The sequence below is a fragment of the Pseudophryne corroboree genome, chromosome 4, assembly GCF_028390025.1.
Source record: "Pseudophryne corroboree isolate aPseCor3 chromosome 4, aPseCor3.hap2, whole genome shotgun sequence".
Taxonomy (NCBI): Eukaryota; Metazoa; Chordata; class Amphibia; order Anura; family Myobatrachidae; genus Pseudophryne; species Pseudophryne corroboree.
In genome coordinates this window covers 454,749,292-454,765,220 of record NC_086447.1, presented here as the reverse complement: position 1 = coordinate 454,765,220, position 15,929 = coordinate 454,749,292, and positions in this window count along the sequence as shown.

Sequence of the window (15,929 nt, the reverse complement as noted above, 5' to 3'; positions counted from 1 at the left end):
AGGAAAAACTAGCAAGCTGAAGGTAAAAGTAGCAAAGTTGAGGAAAAAGTATACAATCTAGGTTAAACAGGCAAACCAAAGTCTGATATGAGTGACTTATGCCATGCATCATTATGCTTAATCTGCGACTTTATAAGTACTGTATTGCTACAAAAAAATAATCTTAAATACCTAGTACACTATATGCTAACTAAGATGCAAAATTCCCAAAAAAGTATCAGTCTGTGTAAGAAGGCAAAAGACAAGACTAGTATGAGTGACCTTCACCAGGCATCATTGCTTTATACAGTATAGAACATTATACCAATGTCTTTGTGGCAGTAAAACTAATCCTAAATACCTAGTTGTGAAGTAACATGCAAAATTGAGGTAAAAGTAGCAAAACTGAAGAAAAATTAGTAAAATTGAGGAAACAGTATGCAGTATGGGAGTTACAGTATACCAGATGCCTCAATCCATAAGGAAAGTTGTATGAAATTAATGAGGAGCTAGAGGTTTTCAATTATGAATATGCTACTATAAGCATTGTTGCTGTAAATAATATAACAATGAAATATTCCCTGAGTTTAATGTTGTTTGATTAACCAGCTCTATTGTAGATGGACTTTTATATAAGAACTTGTTTCAATGGCATGTTGTGAATATTTATTTCTTAGTATTTCCACTCTTTTACAGATGTATCTACCGTTATCTTGAGTAGTTTTCTGTGCCTAGTCACAACATGATTTATTAGCATAAACCCTTCAGCTATTTGTTCTCAACTGCAATATAATACAGAGAACAATACAGCAGGGGATTAAGTCTGACTGGCTAGTCACAGTTAATCCTATTAACCGTCAAGATAAATGTGGATACATCTGTATATTGCTCTTTAGTCAAACTCTATTCCTAATAGTGCTAATACTTTTCACATTAATTTCTTATTCACTTATAATCTAGTGAGGTAACACATTGTGTTTAGCTGGCTGCAAGTTTTTTGTCTGCAATAAAATGTAGTATTCTTCATGTTGCTATGCCATAGTGCAAATGTTAAAGCATAACAATTATTTATGTCTAGGTTTATTTTTAAATTCAAAGTAAAACATACAGTGGAGACTGTGTATGTACATTTAAAAATAACTCCTTTCACATACATACTGTATATAGTTTTGTCATTGTTTTTATAATATTACAGTTATGATAACTTGTTTACCAGTCTTCCAGGTTGAACTTTTCTGCGAATATTCTTATATTTGAGATTTCTTCACACATTTTAAATTTAAGTCTAGTGAGTCAGAAATATATTCCACAACTTTCATTTTCTGCTGTCTGTTAAGTACTTCATTGTTATATCTGATGCATATTTCTGAAATTTATACTTACTGAAATATTTTATTTTCAACTTCAACTTCTTCAGTTTCTATGACTTGATCATTAGTAGCTGAATCTATTCTTACATCTACCTTTACAAATTTGCCTATGGCACCAACTGCCCTACAAAGCTAAAGCATAATAAACCCAAATCCATATCTAAAAGTTTAGTGGATAGTTTGTCAGATTGTAGCCATGCTGTCAAATTAATCTAAGAAAATATTATAAGGAGTATTTCAGTAGCACCCAGCCTGATTTATATGGCTTAATTAAACAGATTTAATGATAATAATCTTTTAAATTGTCAATTACTTTGCTCCTCCAATTTCTGCAGGTCACAACAGTATAGACGAAAAATGGAATTAAAAATAGCTAATCTTCATAAAACCTTTTCCATTTGTAACACCCCCGGGGTTGGCAGGGTATGTCTAAGTGGTTGTGAGAGGTATCACAGGTGTTGGGTGGCTATGTGACTGACCTTTCCAATGAAACATTGTTCCCTATTGCTTGTCTTGAAGTACCGTGATCAGAGAGGCAGGATAGATTGATATGAATCAGAAGTGAGTCAGCAATTCCAACAGGTAGTCTTCTTTATTGATCTGCAATTAACTCTGGGTTTGGGATGATTGATGATTAAATGACAGTACTTTGGTTGGAAATCACAGAAAGAAGAATTTGGCATGCATTAAAAACAGGAATATACAATTTACTACATTTCACCCCACAAAGATCATCCAATATACAAAAGACAAGTAATTTAAATCACAGGTGAATAAAAATTGGAATCAAGATGAAAAACAATTGTATTCACAGATTAAGATAAAACTATTGGAATCATGAAATAAAATCAGGCACTGTGCATTTCATTCTACAATGTGATGACATGAAGAATGATGGAAATACACTCAGTAATCCTAAATAATAATGTTCTAGTTTTCCCTAGCCAAGTTAAATATCATTGGAGCTTAGGTTGAAGCTACTGTGCCACAGCATGTCAATGGGGGAATGGGCACAATAGGGGAATCCTGGGGTAGGCAAGTGTCAAGGACACTCAGTTTTACTCTAAAAGGTTATAGCTAGCAAAGCAATGGTATGGTACCCTAGCAAGAGCAACTCACTCACAATGATGGGCTTTGGGGTAGAATAAACTCAGTCTCTCTCAGTTGCAGGGCTTGATCTGTATTTGCATAAGTAACTCAGTCCTTCCAGAAATAACTTTCTGTCTGTTATTGCATAAAAGTCAGTCTTTCAGAACAAATATTTCCCTTGGATTTGTATTACCTCAGTCTTTTAAGCACAAATTTCTCCTTTGGAATTCACATTAAACTCAGTCTTTTAAGTACTGAACCCCTTGTGTGGGTTTTAACTTGCAAAATATGGTGAAGCTGGCCATGCCCTTTAAACACTGCTCAGTCAGTAACAAGGGTGGTGGAGGCTGAAAGGTACACTATCCTGTGGCTGGGCTGTCAATTACTTACAGTACTCACTCAGACCCAGGGAACGAAGGATATAAGCTGGCTGCACCTGCTGTAAATGGCTCTTCACTGTCTCAAGATGGCTGCACTATCCGTCCCTCTCATCAGACCTTGCAGTGTCCAGTCCCCAGCCACAGCATCTCAACACCTGTTCTTTGGCACTTGACTTCCTGTCCTTCTGCAGCACTGTTCTCACCTTCCAGTGTCATGCAACTATCTCCTGTACTCAGTTACTGCTCTGCTCCACAATCCCTATGTCGTTCAGCACCACCTCACTTCAACAACCCTCCGCCTCTTTCTCCTTCCCAGGAGGCCTTGCTTCACCCAACTGCCCCTGTCCAATCATCTCCCCTCCTTGAGACCATGTGAATGGACCATGGCTTACACTTAACTCCTTCTGTACCAGCTTCTCTCCTGCTGCTGCGGAGCTGCAAGTAAGACTTTCTCAAAGGGACACACACACCATTTTCTGGGGTGCCACATATTCACAACATGTAAATAAAAAGAACAATGAACAGGATAAATTTGATCAATTTGCTTATAGATTCCAAAATCTGGGAAATCAGTCCTTCCTACTAACAGAACAAAATGTAAGTTGCTCAAATCAATTAGGAAATACAGTTCAGGTGCATGAAAGGGAGGGGGTAGTCTGAGCTAGAACTACATTGGGGATAAACCCCTGGTGTCCCCCAGCACACTGAGCTGTACCTGTACCAAGACATGAAAGACTATATGTATATATACATACATATAATAAAAATCCAGAGGTCTTTGTTACATACAGGTTACAAATTTATGATTAGCCACAAGGCCCTGACAAGGCTCCTCTCATGCTGGTGGTCCCTAAATCTAGGTCTGGGCCTGGGGTGTAGAACCCCACAAACCGGCAAAGGCCAGCTAGCCCTAGGGCAGCACAACACGAGAAGGTAAAGTGTTAGTCTGTGTTAATTAGTGATGAGCGGGTTCGGTTCGTCGGAATCCGAACCCCGCTGAACTTCACCCATTTTACACGGTTACGAGGCAGATTCGAATCTTCCCGCCTTGCTCGATTAACCTGAGCGCGCTGTCGGATTCTCGCGAGATTCGGATTCTATATAAGGAGCCGCGCGTCGCCGCCATTTTTCACTCGTGCATTGGAAATGATAGTGAGAGGATGTGGCTGGCGTCCTCTCAGTTTTATTCAGGTGGCTGCAAATATCTGTGCTCACTGCTTTATTGTGGGGACTGGGGACCAGCAGTATTATATAGGAGGAGTACAGTGCAGAGTTTTGCTGACCAGTGACCACCAGTATTATACGTTCTCTGCCTAAAAAACGCTCCATATCTGTGCTCAGTGTGCTGCATATATCTGTGCTCACACTGCTTTATTGTGGGGACTGGGGACCAGCAGTATTATATAGGAGGAGTACAGTGCAGAGTTTTGCTGACCAGTGACCACCAGTATTATACGTTCTCTGCCTGAAAAACGCTCCATATCTGTGCTCAGTGTACTGCATATATCTGTGCTCACACTGCTTTATTGTGGGGACTGGGGACCACCAGTATTATATAGGAGGAGTACAGTGCAGAGTTTTGCTGATCAGTGACCACCAGTATTATACGTTCTCTGCTTGAAAAACGCTCCATATCTGTGCTCAGTATGTTGCATATATCTGTCCTCACACTGCTTTATTGTGGGGACTGGGGACCAGCAGTATTATATAGGAGGAGTACAGTGCAGAGTTTTGCTGACCAGTGACCACCAGTATTATACGTTCTCTGCCTGAAAAACGTTTTTTTGAAGTGCCATCCTGTCTGACACTGCAGTGCCACTCTTAGATGGGCCAGGTGTTTGTGTCGGCCACTTGGGTCGCTTAGCTTAGTCACACAGCAACCTCATTGCGCCTCTTTTTTTCTTTGCTTCATGTGCTGTTTGGGGACTATTTTTTTGAAGTGCCATCCTGTCTGACACTGCAGTGCCACTCCTAGATGGGCCAGGTGTTTGTGTCAGCTACTTGGGTCGCTTAGCTTAGTCACACAGCTACCTCATTGCCCCTCTTTTTTTCTTTGCATCATGTGCTGTTTGGGGACTATTTTTTTGAAGTGCCATCCTGTCTAACACTGCAGTGACACTCCTAGATGGGCCAGGTGTTTGTGTCGGCCACTTGGGTCGCTTAGCTTAGTCATCCAGCGACCTTGGTGCAAATTTTAGGACTAAAAATAATATTGTGAGGTGTGAGGTGTTCAGAATAGACTGGAAATGAGTGGAAATTATGGTTATTGAGGTTAATAATACTATGGGATCAAAATGACCCCCAAATTCTATGATTTAAGCTGTTTTTGAGGGGTTTTTGTAAAAAAAACACCCGAATCCAAAACATACCCGAATCCGACAAAAAAATTTCAGGGAGGTTTTGCCAAAACGCGTCCGAATCCAAAACACGGCTGCGGAACCGAATCCAAAACCAAAACACAAAACCCGAAAAATGTCCGGTGCACATCACTAGTGTTAATAAAGGAAAACAAAATCTATATACAAAAATTAATATACTAGTGAAAGTGTAATTAAAAGACCAGAAGGATTAATAAATGTGTTAAGGGGGTACTAAATAAGATCTTGCAGTGTGCTACCCCAAAGCAGCCCAGCCTCACCAATCCAGGGGGAACCGCACCCCAGACCCGCCCCAGGTACTAATAATAGTAATAACAACCCTTACAGGTAGTATAACATAATGCCACATGATAAGGGCATCTGAGCAAATGTATCCGAATTGAGAGCTAACTCACCTGAAGATACCCCCTGGGATCTCTAAATGGCACTAATGTAACTAAGTCCTCTGGATTTCTATTATATGTATACATATAGTCTTTCATGTCTTGGTACAGGTACAGCTCAGTGTGCTGGGAGACACCAGCGGTTTATCCCCAATGTATTTCTAAATCAGTCATTCCTTGCAGCAAATGTGTTGTTGAAAGTGTGGTACTGTACTTGTGCTATACTTGTTTTCTCTTTCCAGCTTTGTTTCTAGGCTAAAAAATTCCAAGTAGATATCTTGTAAATTATGTTTTTCTGAACATATTAATAAAAAGCCAATATTCTCACAAAGAGGAGGTGGCTGATGCAGAATTGAACACTATTCTATTTATTAGTCTATCTTGCGTGAGTTTGCTGTGTGCATATGATGGAATCAAGGGAGTTATTCAGAGATGAATGCAGATGGCTGCAAATGCATCCAGATCTGAGTGCATCTCTGCACATGCTAAAGGCCGCCCAACACAGGGCAAGGCCACCAAGCATATGTGAGGCTGCATCCTGATGCATCCACAATCTAATTGTGAATGCATCGGATCTAGGGTTGACCCCCTGGCTGTCAGGTGGTCAACAGCATTTTTTTTCAGAGCAGCTGCATGTCAACAGCCATTTTTTTTCACATGCAGCCACCCCAAAAACAATCCCAACATGCCCTGTTTGGTACACCCCCCAACACAGCGACAATGCCCCTCCAATGGCTGCCACTGTCAATCACACTGCGGCAGCATCATTTCTGGATTTGGCCACAATGTGTAAGGTTGCACATGCACACTGCGGTCAGTGCATGTGTGCAGGCCAGATGGATGCAGCTGCTACGAGCGACCACGTGGATGCGTCCATCTCTGAATAACCCCCCAAGTGTACACAACTACAGCAATGTAATGTAAAGTCTCATGCAAACCAAACATATTCCTCTTGAGAAATGACTAGTCATAACTAGGCTTTAACTCAATGTTCTCATGTAAGTCCAGAGAGGGCATGACAATGGAAATGCAGACTGTACAGAGATGAATGTATAAATAGGTTTATTGTGTTGTGCACCAAATATACAGTAGAACTATTAGTACTGTATGCACTAATCATGACAACACTACAAACCCAAATGCAGAGATGCATACAACTAGTCATCCCATGCATGCAATTACAGCGACCTTGACTTAACTCCGTGTCAGCCCCAAAATATTTTATACAAGAAACTTATTATTTTTAGATAGTTTCAAGATTCAATACATAAAAACAAAAGAGATTGACTAAAATGGATTATTGCCTTCTTGCAAGAATAAAAGACAAATTGCAATTTAACTATTGGGCAATGAGACATGTACATACTAATTAACATTTTGATGCACTGGATATGAGCTCAAAATTCTTCTAACACAATTTCTAGCAAACCTACATATTTAGCAAATGCTTGTTGCACACTATTCTGTTCATAGCAACTTCTTCTTCAAATTCTGTTAATTCTTTTTGAATGTTTTCTTGTCCAGTACAAGTAGCATAGTTTGAATATCAGTTGGATCTTGAATATCCTAATATAAGTGTATCTGACAGTTTAAATAACATTTTATTTGACTTTTATTACCTCAAAAATTTATTATATGATACCAATATTGGCCATATAGGCAATTGAGAATATTTTCATAGTTTAAATGAATGCCGTTTTGAATAATGGGCAAAATATTTATTCTAGGTCCAATCAGCTGTGTCCCAATATCTAAATATCTTTCATAAACACTAGTGATGCTCTGTGCCAAATTCCATAGTTTTTTTTCCCAAAGTGCACAGTAATTTGGCTTATCCACCCCACTATATACAAGGATGGTTCATTAAGTAAATTAACAAGACCTCTCACATCTGCAATGTTCTCTATTTAGTCCTATTTTTCTGTGAAGCCAAAGCGGTTATTGAACAACCATAGTGTGTAAGCTCTATATAAATACAGTAACTATTAATAATGCTATACAAAATATGAGTTTAAATATTATTGTGGAAATTGTTATTTTCTGATAAGTTTAAGCAGGTCCAACTGTGAAGAGCCAGTAATTAGACAATAGTTGTGTTTTGGGCCCATTTTTGGTCTATTAATAAAGGAAACTGAATATTGTCACAGATTCTTTACTGGGGGTGGATGAATGATCACATCCTGGAAGCAAGAATCAGCCTTTTGCTAAGTTAACCAATGTGGGCTTCAACTGACAGAATTTGTTGAATGATCAAATGAAAAAAACCATTCCAAAAGATCTACTGTAATTATTATTTAATTAAATTAATGTATTTAGCTTCCACATTATTCTTACACAGCTTGGTAAAGTTCCTTGTACAATCTAGTACAGTTTACAATATATTGAATTCTTTAGCAAATACTTTTACATAAAAAATTTTTTTTAACTAGCTGTCATTTTTTTTTACTAATCATGTTTTGTTAAGTATTCTTCACTAATGCTTACACCCAGTGACTGATGACAAAACTTTACATCTTTATAAGCACTGTATAGTCTTTGTACAAGAAAGACTGTCCAAAAAAACACCTTTCCTATACATTTATTAATGTCAATTACTGTACATTATGTCATCGCATGTTCATTAGATAAGAGTTTTAATATTACATGGTCAAATGCAATGACCTAATTAATCAAGCTGATTACTAATAACATTAACCATAGGATAGCTAAAACAGCTTAAATTAGTGTTTCAGTGGTTTTATTAGCTAATTTATAATGGATTTGACCGAGCTTATTGTCAATGACACATGAGATAGATATAATTCTAGGTCCTCACTTGGTCTTAACTGAGTAGAAAGCATTAGTAAAGGAAATGCCTAAAATTGTGGAATACTACAGCTCAGAAAAGTATTTTTGTGTGAAAACGAACACTAAACTAATAGAAGTGTTCCAATGATCCATTATCAGTTTTTTATACAGTGCACATCCATCATATCCTAATTATTAGAGACCATAATCTAGGCAAGCATTACTTTTCAATATCATTTAAGGTTAGGTAGTTTAAATGCATATATATTGAATATTAATTTCCCCTTTTATTATAAAAGATAATCAGAGCTTACCCTTAGACTATTGATTAGTGTTCTCATGATTTACTATTACATTTTTACAATTTAAAAAGGCTGTTTTGTTATTTTATATATTTTTTTTCTTCCATATAATTGCCATATTAAAATCAGATCTGTTTTAAAGTTATCCAATGATCTGTTATATCACCTATTGTGTAGGAATACTGCATTAAGTCAAAAATGCTAAATCCTATTTAATCATACAGTAGCTTAAATTACTTGCATTTCCAGTGACAGAACTTACTCATGACTTCAATGTCACTTATATACAAAGATAATAAATTCTCAAAAGCAAATTTGCACAATGGGTCAAATATGGTTCATCTCTGTATCTGACAGTACACTGGGAAAAGGGTATTTGTCAGTGAATAAATAATTCATTTCACACAACTACTTGCTATGTAAATTATAGTCTATACATATTAAATCATTTAGCACTGAAATGGACAGCTGGGACCTAAGAATATCTCAACAGACAAGATACATTTGCAATGAGGTTACTTTAGTGACACTTTAACCCTGTGAATTTCTTAAATTATAGAGAATAACAATGCCTATTATCTGAGCGTACATCTTTGTTGTTGCATAATAAATAATTATAGCATACAGTTATTTAAAATAATGGGACCAATACTGAGGGAGTAAAACACCAGTTTGCTTAATTACATGATTTCACTCTGCAAATGCCCAGAAGACTGGGCACACCCATATGCACCCAAGAAGATTTTTCATGATTCTGCCACTCAAGTCTGGTGCATTCTATTATAGCACAGTAAAATCATGTTCACACAATTATGAATGGATGCAGGAAAGGAAAATGATGCAAATATACCTGAGAAAGCCATATTAAATATGCATGGTTAGGGGCAGGTACAAACAGCCATTGATGATAATGCTTCCCAGCACTAGAAAACAATTTGCGATTGGCTGATTGCAAATGTTCCCCCTAGCATTGATTATTAGTGCTTACTTTGTCTCTTTATTCATATAGCACCATTTACATAGTGCTGTACAGAGAACATATGTCATTTATTTTAATCCCTGCCTCATTGTAGCTCACATTCTAAAGTTTCTAGTATACTGTATATAAGCATAAACACAAGTGTTAATATGTCACAATCCAAATAATCTGCCACTAAGTTTTTGCAGTGTGGGAGGAAACCAGAGCACCAGTGGAAAACCATGCAAACATAGAGAAGACTTAACACAGATATTCCATGAGTATATTGTTGCAACTTGCGAGGCAATTATGCTAACCATTACTCTATCTGTGCCTTTGTCTGTGTGTTTTAATTTTAATTTTATTTTTTGTACAACAGACCAGGAGTTGCTGAATTGCTTTATTAGAGAGTTTGTAGTTTTATTGATGTCTATGTTTACTTTTTGCAAATTAAAAAAATGATTAAAAACAGGGATGCAAGTGAGAAATAAGCGTATGCACTACTGTCAACTGGCATGCATCTTAAGGTACAGATGTATACTTATACATTTTTCCTCAATACGCCATGCAGCAGCAGCAGCAGCAGATGCCTGTCACGAGTAAGCTGACAGTTCCCCTGCAACTCCGTTCATGTTGGGTATCTTTTACATTGCTATTTACATTGCTATGTGAATGTACATTGACAATGCTATGTGAATATTCTCATCACTATGTGACTAGGCTGCAGAAGCATCTAATGCTGATTAAAAGGATATGCGGCATGCTTATAATCTGTGTGCCACTGTGGCTGTATCTGCATACGAAATGTTGCATATCATTTTAATCAGCATAAGCTGCTTGTGCTTCCTATTTGCATAGCAATGTGACTTATATGCATTTAAATGGAGAAAGTAATACATAAAGATGCTCGGCACTACTGAGTCATGCCATGGTATGAAATGACTAGAAGATTAGAAGATCTGTTAACGTGACTGCAGCAAGGATGAAGGAGGACACATCTGCATAGAAATGAAATTTCAGCCTTATGATTAAAAAGATGCCCGACACAAACGGAGTTGCAGGGGACCTATCAGCTCACTCGCGCCCGGCATCTCCTGCTGCATGACGTATTGAGGCAAAATGTATGAGTATACATCTGTACCTTTAAATGAATTAGAAATATTAATTAAATAAATGGAAAAAAATTATATAAAACATGCATTGAGAAATAAACACACAGGTTCCAAGGGTAATCTATTCATGTTACAGTTAAATGTGAACTAACTTTGATATTAACCGCCATGGCGGAAACGTCTTAAATTAGATCAGCCAGTCATTTTACCCATTCATCGTCACCACTACTTCACACAGAGAGACAATTCCTCTCTCAATGCCATCTACCCAGTTGACACTTGCAATTCAAAAAGAACTTAGTTCTGAGATTTCTGACAAAGAGATTGACAACGTTATCAAACATGGAAACAAGGTACCATGTCCAGATAGCTTACCATCATATATTTTAAAACCTTCCAACATTACCATAGCCCCCCACTTCTCTGCTTTATTCAACAGTATTTTGAGAGGCTTCCTTTTTGCCGCAGCATCTTGAAAACAGGACCATATGAATTGTGCCGATTTTAGGCCAATATCACTGTTGCAAACAGATATTAAAATCTATGCCAAGATGCTACTGACTCATTTAAATTCAGTGTTGCCCCACCTTACCCACTGTGGCCAGGTGGGTTTTATACTGAGTAGGCTTGAGATAATATTAGACTTTCTATCATTCTTGTTTAATCTATTAACTCACACAAGACTTCAGCCCTGTTGAGTTCTTTGGATGCAGAGTAGGCATTAGGCAACATAAGTTGGCCATTCTTGCTTGAGACACTGCACACCTTTGGCCAAAGTTTGTCTGAATGGAATTGCATCTTATCCTTTTCTCATCAAGGCATGACACAGGGGTGGGATGTCCATTCTCACTTTTAATCTTTGCAGTGGTCATAGAATCTCCTGCAGAAGATGTTAAAGGGATATTGGAGAATTTAAAAGAAGGGGGGACAGGATTGCACACCCTATTTCCAAGCATATTAAGATTTGCTACCGTGCTAAGGCTTCTAGTACTATGCTGGAGTAAAAAATGCTGATGCACACTTTAAGCCCTTAGAACACCCATAGTAAAATAATTTTGATAAACCCTCACAGTTAATATGAAGTATAAGTGAAATTCTTAGCACACATTTGCACAAATATGTGGGCCCATGCACCACGACCTGGTGACTTCATTACATGGGTCCCTAACTTCTCTTATACTATTACATTATACAAATGTATCTTACCTTCAGATAGAGACCTTAATAATGTGTGGTCAGCAGTGTAGGAACCTGTGCTAATTAAAACACCTAAGGGTAAAAGGTAGGGGTGCCAAGTGCTAAGCAGTTCACTTATTAATTGTGAGGGTTTATCAAAATAATTTTTACTATCAGTGTTCTTAGGGCTTAGAGTGTGCTTCAACATTTTTCTTTCTCCATCTTGGAGTCTCTGACTGTCCTATGATATGGGTTTGCATCCACTATCCATCTGTGACTTTATGACAATAAGGTATTTAGGCAGAATTCTTACAAACTATTTAAATTCTCTTTTCTGGGGGGAAATAGTCCCCAATCCTATAAAAGGTGTATCTGTTTAGATAGCAGAATCAGATCATTTCCTTCTTGGTTCAGATAGTTGTCATTAGGATGAGTATCCTTCCATTTCTTTTATATTTGTGCCAGACACTGTTTGTTAGGGTTAGACACTACACACTCAACTTCATAAATAGTTTATCCATTTTGTATAGAAGAACACAATGTCAAGGACAGGTTTCCCAAAACCAGGATAGCCCACCACAAATGGTAGCAGATGTCTCCCTGACATAAAGATGTAATATTTAGTCTCCCACCTTAGACAAGCAGTGGCTTGTTTTTACCCCTTGTCTACATTTAGATGGCTAGAAGTGGAGTAGTCCACAAATTGTTCTCACTAATTGCCTTATTAGTGGTCCCATCTAAAAATTTGAAGAGGTGAACCCTTTTACATATCTTCATAGACACTTTGTTGCCTCTCTAGATTTCTCATCGACTATACAGTAATTTAACATCCTCTGAAACATTTTTTTATCATAGTTTCTTGGTTAAAGATATAATTTATGTAATTTATAGTATCCTCCAAATCATTTATTTTCATGCACATACAAGAAAATGTATTTCACTACAGTTGCTACCTGGTTCCCACCAGATTGCACAAGATGTTTGTTTCTGCCTCAACGAACTGTTGGAGAGTTTGTGGGAAATTGGATTTCTTTAACTTTATCCAGTAAAACTGTCCTAAAATAGCAATTTTTTGGGATAAGATTGTAGACCTCATGAGTAAAGTAACAATTGTCATCTTCCCCTACCTCTTGAGGTTCACACTAATAGTTCTGCTGATTGGCAGTTCATATTCATAATGCAGCCAGATGTTAGATCATCTCACATTGTAAACACCCTAAGAACCCTACTTTACAATTTATCATTGGCAAAGTCTAGCACCTTGTGACCATGGAAAACATTACTGCCTACTTCAATGACAGATCCCTCAAATTTATTCAAGCATGGCATCTATGGAATTACTTTCATAATCCCTCCTCCCAGCCCTTCTCTACCCATGGAAGACCTTTGCATCTAGTACCATAATATCTTTTATTATTTTTAAGGTATTACTATGGATGATACCATGGTCACTTTGTACTTCATTATCCTCCTTATGGGCTGACTAAGGAGTCTATTAGCTAAGCTTTGGAGAGAGATCAAGTGGATGGAGATTAAGTACCAGCCAATCAGCTCCTAACTGCCATGTTACAGGCTGTGTTTAAAAAATGACAGGAGGTGGTTGGTTGGTACTTTTTCTCTGTTTAGTTTATCTCTCGCCAAAGCTTAATACATACAATAGACCCCATAATTTTTCATATCCATGGATTGTCGCTCCATCAAAGCCCACCTCCTCGGGCTCCCTTTTATATCTCCCAGCCTTCCACCCCTCTCCTCTACTACAGTGTATTAGTGCATTTACAGTATTATTATTAGTAGTAGTAGTAGTAATAGTAGTAGTAGAAACCCGTCAAAATCCGTGGTTAGGTGTTTTTTTTTTAAAAGGCTCATGCCTTCCAGTAAGGCTCTTACATTCTCTTTTTTCTTTTTTGATGCAGGCGAGATATTCTGTTAAGGGTAAGTATGCAATAAAATATTTACTTACTTTAGGACTGATCATGGAGTACAATGCACACACCAAGTCTGACACTGAACTGAGAGCTTTATGTAGATAAGGGCAATGATCCCTTCACAAGGTAAACAAATAAAGTGGATATTTTGGATCTAGAAGTAGAGCAAATGTTTATATTGCTCACACATGCTTCTCCCATAGACTTTACATGGAAACTTTGCCACTATGCAATGCCTAAACCATTGCTCCAATCTCATTTTTCTCTTCGACTGGCATGTCTACATGGTAAGACCTTTATTTTGATGCCTGTAGCGCGGGTATGGGGAACCTGCAGCCTTTCAGATGTTGTTGAACTACACATCCCAGTATGTCCTGCAACAGGTTTAGCATGGCCAAATAGCAAAACTGTAGCAGGGCATGCTGGTATGTGTAGTTAAAGAACAGCTGGAAAGCCAAAAGTTCCCCTCCCCTGCTCTAGTGGCAGAGCAAATGTTTACATTACTCACACGCACTTTTCCATAGACTTTACATGGGAACTTTGCTGCTCCACAATGCCCAAACCATTGCCTCAATCTCATTTTCCTCTTTAAGTGGCACATCTACATGGTTAGACTTTAATTTTGATACCTCAATTATATTTTTATGTTTAGCTATTTTCTCGAATAGATCTCACAGTAAAAAACCTTAAAGAATTAATATACAGTATACAGTAAATTCTTATTATGAATTAATACATTTTACTCAATTTTACCCCTATTGTTACAATTATCTGACATGAGCCTACGTCTTGGTCAAGCAAGGGCATTTTGTGAATTGGGAGAGTGAATGTAATTAAAATTAATATTTTGCCTCAAATGCTTTACTTATTACAGGCTCTGCAGGTGCTGATCCCACAGTGCTGCTTTTCAGATCATCATAGAAGTTTGAGAACTCCATGGTTTAAACTTGATATTCTGTTTATGAGGAGACATCTGGGTGATCTCCAACTCCCCTATTTTGGCACGTTCAGCAGAGTTTGTCTCAGCCAGTGTATGTCTCTCTCAAGATGTGCATTGCACGTTCATCCTCTTTCACTTGCATATCATGGTCACACTTATTTTTTCTATAGATTTTGGTATCAATATCCCATTTTTTGGCTGTTATGAAAAAGAAAAAAACTTTGTAAATACACTGTTCAAAAATATATAGGGACACTGGGCTTAATTCAGAGTTGATTGCAGCATCAAATTTGTTAGCAGTTGGGCAAAACCACGTGCATTGCAAGGGGTTGGGGCAGTTATAACATGTGCAGAGAGAGTTAGATTTGGGTGGGGTGTTCAAACTGAAATATGAATTGCAGTGTAAAAATAAAGCAGCCAGTATTTACCCTGCACAGAAACAAAATAACCCACCCAAATCTAACTCTCTCTGCAAATGTTATATCTGCCACACCTGCAGTGCACATGGTTTTGTCCAACTGCTAACAAATTTGCTGCTGCGATCACCTCTGAATTACCCCCACTGTATGGTTGGGCCTAACATTACCCAAGTGAAGAAGCTTGTTTTTTTATTCTTATTTTGGCTTTTTTACACCAATTGTTATTGTATGGAATTTTGTATAGTGTTTTGTTAACAACGTAGAAAAATGCTACACTTGAATGTACATAATAAATATAGCATATGCAGAACTTAATGTTTGAAGGGGATGCGGTCAGGTGACTGACACCGGAATCCCGACACCGCTCAGATTCCTGGTGCCGGAACGCTGACCGTCAACATCCCAAAAGTAAATATTGGGGTGATGGTTATGCTTAGGCCCAGGAGGAAGGTTTAGGCACCTGAAAAGTCTTAGCCCTAGCTTCCACTCCCTGTGGCTAAGCCCTAGCTGCCACCTCCATTATCTAAGCCCTAGCTGCCACCCCAGGTGGGTTAGGGTACGGGGCAAGGGAGGTGTAATTTAATTACCCTGTCACCTGTTAACATTCTAATTGTTGAGATGCCGGTGTTGGTCATGTGACCACTGGCATCCCAACTGCCAGGCTCCTGCATTGCCTGATTTGAAATGTATATTTTACAAAGATACATTCTCAATATATGGGACACACC